The sequence below is a fragment of the Dama dama genome, chromosome 29 (assembly GCF_033118175.1).
Source record: "Dama dama isolate Ldn47 chromosome 29, ASM3311817v1, whole genome shotgun sequence".
In the NCBI taxonomy this organism is placed as follows: domain Eukaryota; kingdom Metazoa; phylum Chordata; class Mammalia; order Artiodactyla; family Cervidae; genus Dama; species Dama dama.
Genome location: NC_083709.1, coordinates 36,762,799 through 36,777,366, shown reverse-complemented (window position 1 = coordinate 36,777,366; position 14,568 = coordinate 36,762,799). Strand labels below are relative to the sequence as shown.

At 42.2% G+C, this 14,568-nt stretch overlaps 1 non-coding gene across 1 annotated transcript; it reads left to right on the top strand.

Annotated features, from left to right (window-relative positions):
- Positions 1 to 14,195: 14,195 nt before the first annotated feature.
- Positions 14,196 to 14,268, top strand: TRNAY-AUA (transfer RNA tyrosine (anticodon AUA)). The gene has a single exon. It is a non-coding gene; the product is annotated as a tRNA-Tyr (tRNA).
- Positions 14,269 to 14,568: the final 300 nt, after the last annotated feature.

Below are 14,568 nucleotides of genomic sequence, written 5' to 3'. Positions count from 1 at the left end.
CCCAAAGTCCCATTACCCCTGTACAAATGAATGTCTAGGAAAGTATCAGAGCAATTTACACTAAAAAATATTGGGTAGGAAAGGCTGGGAGGAGCCCAGGTCAGTCTTGGATTCTGCGCACTCTTTAGATTGAGAGGCACTGAGGATTAAAAAATAAATGTGAGAAGGGTTTTGTTAGGTGGAGACGGGTAATCTTGAGTTAGGAGGTATAAAAAAATGCAATAAAGTTTCAGTAGCATGACCAAATATTCTGGGTTGCTCTGGACAGTCCCAGGTTACTATTTTTGTGAATCTGTTCATGCATGTCAATTATTTTGTTGTTCTCTTTCACTCTAAAACATATTCTAGCTTAGACAATAAGTTATATGACCACTCCAACTGTAATGGAAATGATCCTGGACCAGAAGTCAGAAGATCTGCATTGTAATCATAACCTAGCACTAATCTATGGAGTGACCAATAAACTTTCTGAACCTTATCTTCCTCATCTATAAAGTGGAGGAGTTCATGTAGATCACTGGTTGGCAAATAATGTTCCAGTTTTCAAGAACTATCTCAGTCCCCTGCAGTGAGGAAAAGAGGAGGCCAAGTGGGAAAAGCTCTTGACACTCCAGAGAACCTCTCCTCTTGTTTGTTTCATGCCTTGTGGCTGTACCTAACTTTTTGTTTGGAAAAAGTGTTCATGCAATAAGACACACACACACACACACACACACACACACACAGGAAAATCACTGGCCTGGATAATCTCTCAGACTTTAAAAGTCAGATTCCTAGAACTTGCTCTACTGTTGTAACCTCTGTATCCTTGACAGTGAGCTGGTCATGAAATGGAGTCATTAGGAGAGAGCTACTTGACTGCTCAGCTCTTTATTTAAAGAGACAAATGCCAAATTCCTCATTCTGTCAGTATAACAAGTTCCATTAAAATGCTGCTGCTAAGTCGCTTCAGTCGTGTCCAACTCTGTGCGACCCCATAGATGGCAGCCCACCAGGCTCCACCGTCCCTGGGATTCTCCAGGCAAGAACACTGGAGTGGGTTGCCATTTCCTTCTCCAATGCATGAAAGTGAAAAGTGAAAGTGAAGTCGCTCAGTCATGACCGACTCTTTGAGACCCCGTGGACTGGAGCCTACCAGGCTCCTCTGTCCATGGGATTTTCCAGGCAAGAGTATTGGAGTGGGTTACAATGATGCTGACATTTACTTATTTATTTTAATTGTTAAAAATATTCCTAAACCCACTTTTCCATCTTGGTCTCCTGGTTCTACTCTGTCCCCAAACTTGCCTCAAGATTTCCTGTAGCTCTGCCTCAGCTTGTGGGGTCCCTCATCCTCTCTTGGCCAACTCTTAGTGTTCAGTCCAAGCACCATCTCTTCTGTGAGGCTTCCCTCAACCACCACAGCCCTAGGGATGACTTCCACCCTCCATCCTGGCCTTCTACACCTTGTTTGGTAATTAGTATATGGTGCCTAATATGCTACTGTCTTCCAGCCCTAAACACACTCTTTTAGATTCTGGTCTGGGATGCTGAGGCTGGTACTCTGCCACCTCCATTTCTCCTATGCCAATTGACTTCCTGTTACATGGTGCCTATATTGGTAATTCCAGAGAGATTAGAAGGCAGGAGGGAGAGAAAATGGACTTGCTTCTTCCTGCATGCCTGCTATTCCTGTCAGTGTTGCCCCCAGGCAGTAGAGCTTGGTTCTGACCTCCACCTTCCTTGCCTATATCCAGGACCAGCTTCACTGAACAACCTCAGAGGGACCACTGGTAGTCAAGCAATGATCTCTCCTCAGAAATCTGAATATCAATTCTTCAAGCCCCGCCTGCACCTCAAGCTCCTGAGATAAAAGTCCTTGCCAGGCAGCCCACCTCCCCATTTTTCAGCCCCAGCTCCATAAGGCACTTTGTTCATACCTCTGAGGTACCAGAGGCTCTATACTTTCTCAGAGGTCCAGTTAATTAGGCTCCTCCTCTGAATTTGAAGGTTCTGAAGACCCAAGCACTTCCTTCCTTTTGTCCCTTAAGACTTGGGAGTAGTAGCTACTCCCTGTAGCTATTGTCTGTTTTCCTTCAATATTCTCCTTTACCTTTTTCAGGCTTCCAACACCCATTTAACAATTCCCATATTGAATTTTCTCTGCTGAAGTACATAGTGAAGTTTCTCTTTTCCTGATTGGACCCCAACTGGCCTACCATGAACTGTCACTTACCATGTTACACATATTTTTATTTCTCAACTATATTGGAAATTTGTTTTTGTTTTAGTTTTAGCTGTACCCAAAAGAACTCCACAAAAGTTTTCTTGTTGACTGATAAGCGTAAAAGATTCATGAATAGGAAAAACAGTGAAAAGAGCAGAACTTTAGACAAACAGATCTGAGTTCAAAGTCCAATTTCAATGGTCTCTCTTACTGAACTTCCTTGAGTCTCACATTCTCAACTGTAAAGTAGGATAATGCTTATCCTACAGGTGTGATGGGGGGTGGGGTGGGTGGGCAAACATGAGAAAAGGCAGGTAAAGTGTTTAGGAGGGAGGCTGGTGGATGTTTCAAATTTATACATGGTGCTCTTTCTTCCACCTACACTGATGACTTTGAACATTTTGTAGCTCCTTCTCTGCTAGGTAGGTGGTCATTTCTAGGCATTTATGGGTCCCTTGGGTATTTGTAGCAGAAGCATAACACCCTCTGACTGTCGAGCTAGATCGAGAGGCGGGACTTAAATGAGTCAGCATGGAGGTATTCCTCACATCCTCCTTCATGCTTGAGTCTTTCCTCTTATTAAACACACACACACACCCCACTGCCCTGGACCTTTCTTTGCAGTCTGACATAAGCTTTCTGCTTTCTGCCACCAAGCTTCCTAAGAAAGCCGCACACACCCTGATCCCACACGCCCTCCTGCAGTCCAGAGCAGCTGTAGGGACCTGCTCCTCAGTCCGTCTCTCAGCATTCCTAGCCCGTGTCTGTCTCTCTTTTTCTCGCTCTGTCTTTTAATGTTGCTCTGTTTTCTTCTAACACCCAACCGCTCGATCTACTTTATATATCAGAGTCAAAATCCTGGACAGAGCTGGTTTTAAATAGCTATTATTATGTTTTGTACCAGGCCTCCTGGGAGGTCCCCTTGTTGTTCAGTTGCCTGGTTGTGTCCGACTCTTTGCAACCCCATGGACTGCAGCATGTCAGGCCTCCCTGTCCTTCACCATCTCCCAAAGTTTGCCATCCAGCCATCTCAACCTCTGACCTCCTCTTCTCCTTCTGCTTTCAATCTTTCCCAGCCTTAGGGACTCTTACAATGAGTTGGCTGTTCGTATCAGATGACCAAAATACTGGAACTTCAACTTCAGCATCAGTCCTTCCAACAAGTATTCAGGGTTGATTTCCCTTAAGATTGACTGATTTGATCTCTTTGTTGTCCAAGGGACTCTCAGAAGCCTTCTCCAGTTCAAAGTCATCAATTCTTCAGTGCTCCGCCTTCTCTAAAGTCCAGCTCTCACAACCATATGTGAGCTGGGAAGACCAACATTATTGTTCAGTTGCTCAGTTGTGTCTGACTCTTTGTGACCCCCATGGACTGCAGCATGCCAGCCTTCCCTGTCCTTCACCATCTCCCACAGCTTGCTCAAACTCATGTCCATTGAGTCGGTGATGCCATTCAACCATCTTGTCCCTTGTCAGCCCCTTCTCCTCCTGCCTTCAATCTTTCCCAGCATCAGGGTCTTTTTTCCAATGATTCGGCTTTTTGCATCAGGTGGCCAAAGTATTAGAATTTCAGCTTCAGCATCAGTCTTTCCAATGAATATTCATGGTTGTTTTCCTTTACGATGGACTGGTTGGATGCAGTCCAAGGGACTCTTAAGAGTCTTCTGCAACATCACAGTTTGAAAGCATCAATTCTTTGGCACTCAGCCTTCTTTATGTTCCAGCTGTGACATCCATAGATGACTACTGGAAAAACCATAGACTTGACTATACTCACCTTTGTCAGCAGAGTAATGTCTCTACTTTTCAACAACTGTCAAGGTTTATCATGGCTTTCCTGCCAAGAAGCAATTGTCTTCTGATTTCATGGCTGCAGTCACTATCTGCAGTGATTTTAGAGCCCAAGAAGAGGAAATCTGTCAGTACTTCGACCTTTTCTCCTTCTATTTGCCATGAAGTAAGAGGGACAGATGCCATGATCTTAGTTTCTTTAATATTTAGTTTTAAGCCAGCTCTTTCACTCTTCTCCTTCACCCTCACCAAGAGGTTCTTTAGTTCCTCTTTGCTTTCTGCCACTAGTGGTATCATCTGCATTTCTGAGGTTGTTGATGTTTCTCCCTCCTATCTTGATTCCAGCTTGTAACTCAGCCAGCCTGTCATTTCTCATGATGTGCTCAGCATATAGGTTAAACAGGGTGACAGCAGACAGCCCTGTCGTACTCCTTTCTCAATCCTGAACCACTCAGTTGTTCCATACAGGGTTCTACTGTTGCTTCTTGACATGCATGCAGGTTGCTCAAGAGACAGGTAAGATGGTCTGGTATTCCCATCTCTTTAAGAGCTTTCCACAGTTTGTTATGATCCATACAGTCAAAGGTTTAGTGTAGTCAATGAAACAGAGGTAGATGTTTTTCTGGAATTCCCTTACTTTCTCTATGATCCAGTAAATGTTGGCAATTTGATTTCTGGTTTCTCTGTCTTTTCTAAACCCAGCTTGGACATCTGGAAGTTCTTGGTTCCCATAATGCTTAAGGCTAGCATGCAAGATATTAGGTATGACCTTACTAGCATGGGAGATGAGTGCAATTATCCAATGGTTTGAACAGTCTTTAGTCTACCCTTTTTGGGAAATGGGATGAGGATTGACTTTTCCAGTCCTGTGGCTGCTGCTGGGTCTTCCAGATTTGCAAAGTGCAACACTTTGATAGCATTGTCATTTAGGGTTTTGAATGGCTCTACTGGAATTGCATCACATCCACTAGCTTTATTAACAGCAGTGCTTCCTAAGGCCCACTTGACTTCGCACTCCAGAATGTCTGGCTCTGGGTGACTAACCACACCATCGTAGTTATCTGGTTCAAGATCTTTTTTGTACAGTTCTTCCTTGTATTCCTTCCATCTCTTCTTGTTCTCTTCAGCATCTACTAGGTCTGTACCATTTCTGTCCTTTATTGTGTTCATGTTCCCTTGATAGTTCCAATTTTCCTTAAGAGATCTTTCTGTTGTTTTCCTCTCTTTTTATGCACTGTTCATTGAAGAAGGCTTTCTTGTCTCGCCTTGCTATTCTTTGGAACTCTGTGTTTAGTTGGATATACCTTTCCCTTTCTCCCTTGTTTTTCACTTCTCTTCATTCTTCAACTATTTATAAAGCCTCCTCAGATAATCACTTTGCCTTCTTGCTTTTCTTTTTTTTTGGGGGGGAGGATGGTTTTGTTCATTGCCTCCGGTAGAGTATTAAGAACCTCTGTCCATAGTTCTTCAGGCACACTGTTTACTAGATCTAATCCCTTGATCTATTCATCACTTCCACTGCATATTCATTGTTATTGTTCAGTCACCTAGTCATGTTCAACTCTTTGCAACCCCATGGACCGAAGCATACCAGGCCTGTCTGTCCCTCACCTTCTCCCAAAGTTTGCCCAAGTTCATATCCATTGTGTTGATGATGCCATCCAGCCATCTTATCCTCTGATGCCCTCTTCTCCTTCTGCCCTGAATCTTTCCCAGCATCAGGGACTTTTCCAAGGAGTCAGCTGTTCAGATCAGATAACCAAAACACTGGAGTTTTAGCTTAGGCATCAGTTCTTCCAAAGAGTATTCAGGGTTGATTTCCCTTATGACTGACTGGTTTGATCTCCTTGCAGTCCAAGGAACTTTCAGGAGTCTCTTCCAGCACCAGAGCTCAAGGGCATCATTTCTTCGGCACTCTGCCTTTTTTTTTTTTTTTTTTTTTTTTACAATCCAGCTCTCACAACTGTATGTGACCACTGGGAAGACCATAGCTTTGACTATATGGACCTTTGTCAGCAGAGTAATCTCTCTGCTTTTTATCACACTGTTTAGGTTTGTCATAACTTTCCTGCCAAGAAGCAAACATCTTCTGATTTCATGGTTGCAGTCACCACCCACAGTGAGTTTAGAGCCCAAGCAGAGGAAATCTGTCAGTACTTCGACCTTTTCCCTCTCTATTTGCCATGAAGTAAGGGAGCCAGATGCCATGATCTTAGTTTTTTTTTTTAATATTTAGTTTTAAACTGGTTCTTTCATACTCAGAGGGGATTTGATTTAAGTTGTACCTGGCTGGCCTAGTGGTTTTCCCTGCTCTTTCTAGTTTAAGCCTGAATTTTGCTATGAGAAGCTGATGATCTGAGCCACAGTCAGCTTCAGGTCTTGTTTTTGCTGACTGTATACAGCTTTACCATCTTCTGCTACAAAGAATGTAATCAATTTGACTTTGGTTTTGATCATTTGGTGATGTCCATGTGTAAAGTCATCTCTTATGTTGTTGAAAAAGGATGTTTGCTATGACCAGTGCATTCTCTTGGCAGAATTCAGTCAGCCTTTGCCCTGCTTCATTTTGTTCTCCAAGGCCAAACTTGCCTTTCATTCCAGGTATTGTTGTACTTCCTACATTTGCATTCCAATCCCCAGTGAGGAATAGATTGAACATCTCTTTTTGGTGTTTGTTCTAGAAGGTCTTCTAGGTCTTCATAGAACTGATCAACTAGCTTCTTCAGCATTGGTGGTAGTGGCATGGACTTGAATTACTGTGATGTTGAATGGCTTGCTTGAAAAGGACCCAAGATCATTCTGTCATTTTTGAGGTTGTATCCAAGTACTGCATTTCAGACTCTCTTGTTGATTATGATGGCTACTCCATTTCTTCTATGGGATTCTTGCTCACAGTAGTAGATACAATGGCCATCTGAATAAAATTCACCCATTCCCTTCATTTTAGTTCACTGATTCCTAAGATGTCGATGGTTATTCTTACCATCTCCTGTTTCAACACATCCCATTTACCTTGATTCATGGACCTAACATTCCAGATTCCTATGTAATACTGTTTCCTTACCAGCCTATAAACGGGTAGCTCTTGGTCAGTCACCCATGCCTCGACAGTCTCTGGCCACTGTCCTGCAATAGTCAAACGAGCATGGCTTTCTTGTGTCGGAGCTAAGGGTGGGGCACTTTTTACTAGCAAGGAAAGTTGGACTTGATAGGCACTTGTAATGCATATCTTGTGGACATGCTCCATTTGCACCAAAGTATTAATAGTTTCCCTAATCACCAAATCCAATGAGCTTCCCAGTTTTCATCTTCCCTGATTCTCTGCAGTGTTTTGTATAGCTGACCACTTACTCTTTGACACTTCTAAGTCCCCTACTTTCCCCTCCATGCGTCTAGTTCTCTCCCTACTATTCTTGTCAATCTCCCTTGTTGGTTTCTCTACTCCACTCACTGCTAACTCCGATGAAGCAGCTAGTCCACGGACTTTTCAGTGGAGACATAACATCTAAGACATCCTTCCTACCTACACCCTTGTTGCCTCGTGGTATTGCAGCCTGTATATGCATGAGGAGCAATGTGGAGGCAGGAGCTGGAGATTCAGTTTCCAGTTAGTGACTGCAGGGTACTGAAGAACTCTAGGGCCATGGTCAGGAATTAGGAGCTGCTTACTGGGCTAGAGGGAAGGGCTCCAGGTAGTTAATATCACAAACATTCTGCCTCTGTCCTTCTCCATCACAAATATTTGAAGTGTTCTCCAAGACTTGTCTATCAATATGAAGGCTCTTAGATATCGCCAGTCTTTCACTGGTGGCATCTCCTGTCAACATATCCTGTGCCTCCTTTTGCAGGCTCCATTTAATCAGAACATACTGCTGTAAATAAGCTGAAGAATATTTAAAACTTTAGGTGAATTTAAATCAATGAGTTTTCCCTAAAGGATTTTATTTTAAGCCTTATCATTTTGATGTGAAGGACTCTGTCCTTTTTTAAGTGACATTGCTGTAAAAGCAAACAAGTAAGAGAAAGGGATGTGTCACTTAGAACTGAAGGTGAGAGGGAGGCAGATTTCACTCTCTCTGAAATCAGAGTGCCTAGCTCTAATTCCATTTAAAAAATTAATATGCAGAAAAACCAACTTTTCCCCTGTATTCTATCAAATTCAGGACGTGCATAGAGTGGTTACCACCATTGCAAGCTGGACACAGTAATGTTCCATCACTCCAGAAATTCCTTCCTGCTATCTCTCCATAGTCATATTCCACCTTCTCCCCAAGCCCTGGCAACCACTTTTCTGTCCTCTACTGCTACAGTTTTGTCTTCTAGAGAGTGTCATACAATAGAACTGTACATGGTATAATCTTATATCATAGTTGTCTTAAGTTTTACATATATTATATATATACTAGACCTACATATACTAAAACATCACCAGACAATGCCATATTTTTTTGCCTTCAAACCATTAGAAAGTTAGCAAGAGAAAAATAATTTATTATATTGCCCATATATTTATAATTTTTGTTGCTCTTCTTTTAAAAATTTTTTTAAATTTTTTGGCTGTGGTGGGTCTTCACTGCTGCATGCAGGCTTTCTCTAGTTGCAGAGAGTGGGGGCTACTCTTTGCTGCAGTGTGTGGGCTTCCCATTGTGGTGGCTTCTCTTGTTGCAGAGCATGGGCTGTAGGCCACGTGGGATCAGTAGTTGCAGCTCATGGACTCTAGAGCACGGGCTCCATAGTTGTGGTGCACAGGCTTGGAGCTCCATAGCAGGTGGGATTTTCCCAGAACAGGGACTGAACTGGTGTGTCTGCCTTGCAAAGCGGATGCTCAAACACTAGACACCAGAGAAGCCCTCTGTCTTCTTTCTTGAAGTTCTAGTTTTCTTTTTGTGTAATTTCTTTTCAAGTAATTTCCTTTAGCAGCTCTTTTGGAACCATATCTACTGGTGGAGAGGGATTGAGAAATCCTTCATCTGAGAAGGTCTTTAATTCACATTCATTCCTGAAGAATATTTTTCCAGGATTTAGAGTTTGGGGCTGAAAGTTCTTTTCTTTCACTACTTAACAAAATGTTGTTCAACTTCCTTCTGGCTTTCTTAGTTTCTGATGGAAAAAACACAGTCATTCCAATTGTTACCCTAGAAGCAATGTATCATTTTTCTCAACTTTTTACTTTTGGGGATATTTTTTTCCTTTCAATTCAGTTTAGTTGCTCAGTCGTGTCCGACTCTTTGTGACCCCATAAATTGCAGCACTCCAGGCCTCCCTGTCCATCACCAATTCCCAGAGTTTACCCAAACTTATGTCCATCGAGTCAGTGATGCAATCCAGCCATCTTATTCTCTGTCTCCCCCTTCTCCTCCTGCCCCCAATCCCTCCCAGCATCAGGATCTTTTCCGATGAGTCAACTCTTCACATGAGGTGGCCAAAGTATTGGAGTTTCAGCTTCAGCATCAGTCCTTCCAATGAACACCCAGGACTGATCTCCTTTAGGATGGACTGGTTGGATCTCCTTGCAGTCTAAGGGACTCTCAAGAGTCTTCTCCAACACCACAATTCAAAAGCATCAATTTTTCAGTACTCGGCTTTCTTCACAGTCCAACTCTCACATCCATACATGACCACTGGAAAAACCATAGCCTTGACTTTAGACTCTAGCAATTTGATTTTGCCTATCTGGGTGTGTATTTCTTTGGTTTTATCTTGTTTGGGTTTACTGTGTCTCTTGAATCTGGAGGTTTGTGTCTGTTGCCAAATTTAGAATGTTTTCGGTGGTCAGTTTTTTATATACCTTTTTGCTCTGAACTTTCTCCTGTAGTTCTGGGACTCTAATAACACACATGAGATGTTTTGTTATCATTCAAAGGTCCCTGAGGCTCTGTTCAATTTTTTTCTGTTTGTTGTTCAGATTGGGTAATTTGTGTTGACCTGTCTTCAAGTTCACTGACTTTCCTCTATCATCTTCATTTTACTATTGAATGGATCCTGTGAATTTTTTATTTTAATAAACTTATTTTTTGGTTCTAAAGTTCCCATTTAGAAGTCTAGGAGAACATCTAGTTTGCTATTTGTTTCAACAGAGTTTGACCTTACTGTCGGTACATTTAAATAATACTTGATTTTAAGTCTTTTTCAAGTAATCATACCTTTGTCATCTTGGTAATACAATCTATTGATTGTCTTCTCCTATGTGAAGGATTTTCCTAGTTCTTCATAGGCTGAAAAATTATGGGTTATATTCAGACTGTAGGTCACCACTCTTATCACAGTCAAGTTGTTCAAAGTAATTCACTAGGTCCAGCCTATACTTAAGGGGATGGGATCATGTAAGGATCTGAAAATTCCAATAGAGGTTTATTGTTGCTTTTCAGTCACCAAGTTGTGTCCCACTCTTTGCGACCCCATGAATTGCAGCACGCCAGGTTTCCCTGTCTGTCACTATCTCCCTGTGTTTGCTCAAACTCATATCCATTGAGTTGGTGATGCCATCCCACCATCTCATCCTAGTTACTCCCTGTTCCTCTTGCCCTCAATCTTTCCCAGCATCAGGGTCTTTTCCAATGGTTGGCTCTTTGCAACCAGTGGCCAAAATATTGGAGCTTCAGCATAAGTACTTCCAATGAATATTCAGGGTTGATTTCCTTTCGGATTGACTGGTTTGATCTCCTTGCCATCCAAGGGACTCTCAAGAGTCTTCTCCAGCACCACAGTTCAAAAGCATCAATTCTTAGGCGATCAGCCTTCTTTATGGTCCAGTTCTCATATCCATACATGACTACTGCAAAAACCATAGCTTTGACTATACGGACCTTTGTTGGCAAAGTGATGTCTCTGCTTTTCAGTGCATTGTGTAGGTTGGTCATAGCTTTTCTTCCAAGGAGAAAACATGTTTTAACTCCATGGCTGCAGTCACCATCCACAGTGATATTAGAGCCCAAGAAAATAAAATCTGTCACTGTTTCCATTTTTACCCCATCAGTTTTGTCATGAAGTGATGGGACTGGATGCCATGATCTTAGTTTTTTGAATGTTGAGTTTTAAGCCAGTATTTCACTCCTCTTTCACCTTCATCAAGAGCCTCTTTAGTTCCTTTTTGCTTTCTGCCATTAGGGTGATGTCTTCTGCATATCTGAGGTTGTTGATACTTCTCCTGGCAATCCTGATTCCAGCTTGCGCTTCATCCAGTCTGGCATTGCACATGATGTACTTTGCATGTAAGCTAAATAAGCAGGATGACAAATATAGCCTTGATGTACTCCTTTCCCATTTTGAATCAGTTCATTTTTCCGTGTCCGGTTCTGTCTTCTTGACCTGCATACAGGTTTCTCAGGAGGCAGGTAAGGTGGTCTGGTAGTCCCATCTCTTTAAGAATTTTCCACATTTTGTTGTGATCCACACAGTCAAAGGATTCACATAGTCAGTGAAACAAATAGATTTTCTGGGAATTCCCTTGCTTTTTCTATGACCCAACAGATGTTGGCAATTTGATCTCTGGTTCCTCTGCCTTTTCTAAATCCAGCTTGTACATCTGGTAGATCTTGATTCACATATTGTTGAAGCCTAGCTTGGAGAATTTTGAGCATTACTTTGCTAGCATGTGAAATGAGTCCAATTGCATGGTGGTCTGAACATTCTTTGGCATTGCCCTTCATTGGGATTAGAATGAAAACCTACCTTTTCCAGTCCTGTGGCCACTGCTGAGTTTTCCAAATTTGCTGGCATGTTGAGTGTAGCACTTTAACAGCATCATCTTTTAGTATTTGAAATAGCTCAGCTGGAATTCCATCACCACTAACTTTGTTGGTAGTAATGCTTCCTAAGGCCTGCTTGACTTAGCACTCCAAGATGTCTGCCTCTAGGTGAGTAATCACACCATTGTAATCACACCCAGATAATCATCTGGGTCATGAAGATCTTTTTACCCATCCAAGTACTAACCAGGCCCGACCCTGCTTAGCTTCCGAGATCAGATGAGATCGGGCGCTTTCAGGGTGGTATGGCCATAGACGAAGATCTTTTTTGTATAGTTCTTCTATGTATTCTTGCCACCTCTCCTCAATCTCTTACACTTATGTTAGGTCTTTGCTGTTTCTGTCCTTGATTGTGCCCATCTTTGCATGAAATGTTCCTTCATATCTCTAATTTTCTTGAAGAGATCTCTAGTCTTTCCCATTCTATTGTTTTCCTCTATTTCTTTGCATTGTTCACTTAAGAAGACTTTCTTATCTCTCCCTGCTATTCTCTGGAACTCTGCATTCAGGTGGGTTTATCTTTCCCTTTATCTTTTGCCTTTCACTTCTCTTCTCAGCTATTTTAAGGCCTCCTCAGACAAGCACTTTGCCCTCTTGCATTTCTTTTCTTACAGATGGTTTTGATCACCGCCTTCTGTACAGTGGTACAAACCTCCATCCATAGTTCTTCAGGCACTCTCTCATCTAATTCCTTGAATCTATTTGTCACTTCCACTATAGTATAATCATAAGGAATTTGATTTAGGACATACGTGAATGGTGTAGTGGTTTTGCCTGCTTTCTTCAATTTAAGTCTGAATTTTGCAATAAGGTGCTCATGATCTGAGCTATAGTCAGCTCCAGGTCTTCTTTTTGCTGACTGTATAGAGCTTCTCCATCTTCAGCTGCAAATAATATAGTCAATCTGATTTTGGTATTGACCTTCTGGTGATGTCCATGTGTAGAGTTGTCTCTTGTATTGTTGGAAGAGGGCATTTGCCATGACCAGTGTATTCTCTTGGCAAAATTCTGTTAGCCTTTTTCCTGCTTCATTTTGTACTCCAAGGCCAAACTTGCCTATTACTCCAGGTGTCTTTTGACTTCCTGCTTTTCATTCCAGTCCCCTGTGATGAAAAGGACATCTATTTTTAGTGTTAGTTCTTTATTATAGGTCTTTATCGAATATTTCAATTTCAGCTTCTTTGACATTAGTGGTTGGAGCATAGGCTTGGATTACTGTGATGTTGAATGGTTTGCTTTGGAGAACAGAGGTCATTCTGTCATTTTTGAGACTGTACCCAAATACTGCATTTCAGAGTCTTTTGTTGACTATGAGGACTACTGCATTACTTCTAAGAGATTCTTGCCCACAGTCATAGATATAATGGTCATCTGAATTAAGTGCGTCCATTCCCATCCATTTTAGTTCACTGATTCCTAAAATGTCAATGGTCACTCTTGCCATCTCCTGTTTTACCACATCCAGTTTACTTTGATTTGGACCTAACACTCCAGGTTCCTATGCAATATTGTTCTTTACAGCATTGGATTTTACTTTCTCCACCAGACATATCCACAACTGGGCATCATTTTCACTTTGGCTCAGACTCTTCATTTTTTTCTGGAGCTATTTCTGTGCTCTGCCCTAATAGCATATTAGATACCTACCGACCTGGGGGGCTCTCCTTTTAGATTCATATATTTTTGCCTTTTCATACTGTTCATGGGCTTCTCAAGGCAAGAATACTGAAGGGGTTTGCCATTCCCTTCTCCAGTGGGCCACATTTGTCAGGGTCTGACAAGCAGGGACATGCCCTTCAGCCGTTCCACGTAGCTGGATGACATGCCTGGTGCCCTGGTTGTCCCACTGTCAGAGTTTTGCCAAGAGAACACACTGGTCCTTGTTGAGTGTCTAAACCTTTACTAGCTTATCAGGGACCATCTTAGAAGTCTGCCTAATGCCTGCTGTTGGAAGCAACCCAACTCCCTGTTAGCAGATTAATGGATAAACAAAATGTGGTGTATACGCACAATGAAACCTATGGAGCTTTTAAAGGAAGGAAATTCTGACACATGCAACAACATGAATGAACCTTGTGGACATTATGCTAGTGAAACGAGCCAGTCACAAGAGGACAAAGGTTGTAAGATTCCACTTAGATGAGGTAGCTAGAGTAGTCAAGTTCATAGAGAAAGAAAGCAGAATGGCAGGAGGAGGGCAGTGGAGAGTCAGTGTTTCATGGGTACAGAGTTGTATTTGAGGAAGATGAAAAGTTCTGGAGATGGATAGTGGTGATGGTTGCCCAACAATGTGAATGATACTCAATAACCACTGGACTGTACACTTTTAAATGGTTAACAATACATTTTTGTTATGTATATTTTACCATAGTTGAAAAACAGACAAAAATCAAGAAGTTTGCCTATAACACATATTATGAGGTTTTGGGTCTTGTTTAATTCCTGTGGACTTCCTGGTGGCTCAGATGGTAAAGCGTCTGCCTATAATGCAGGAGACCCGGGTTCAATCCCTGGGTCGGGAAGATCTCCTGGAGAAGGAAATGGCAACCCACTCCAGTATTCTTGCCTGGAAAATCCCATGGACGGAGAAGCTTGGTAGGCCCCAGTCCATGGGGTCACAAAGAGTCTGACACGACTGAGCGACTTCACTTTCACTTTTCACTTTAATTCCTGTGGAGAATGTCACCATGTTTTTAGCAAGGCCTTCAACCTTAATTCAGGTTGCAAGTCCCAAAGAGCCTTCTGTGGGTCTTCGTTGAGGTGTCAGTTCAGTTTTCAAAATCCTTGAAGCACTGTTTGGATCTGGCCCATGTGAGGATGTGC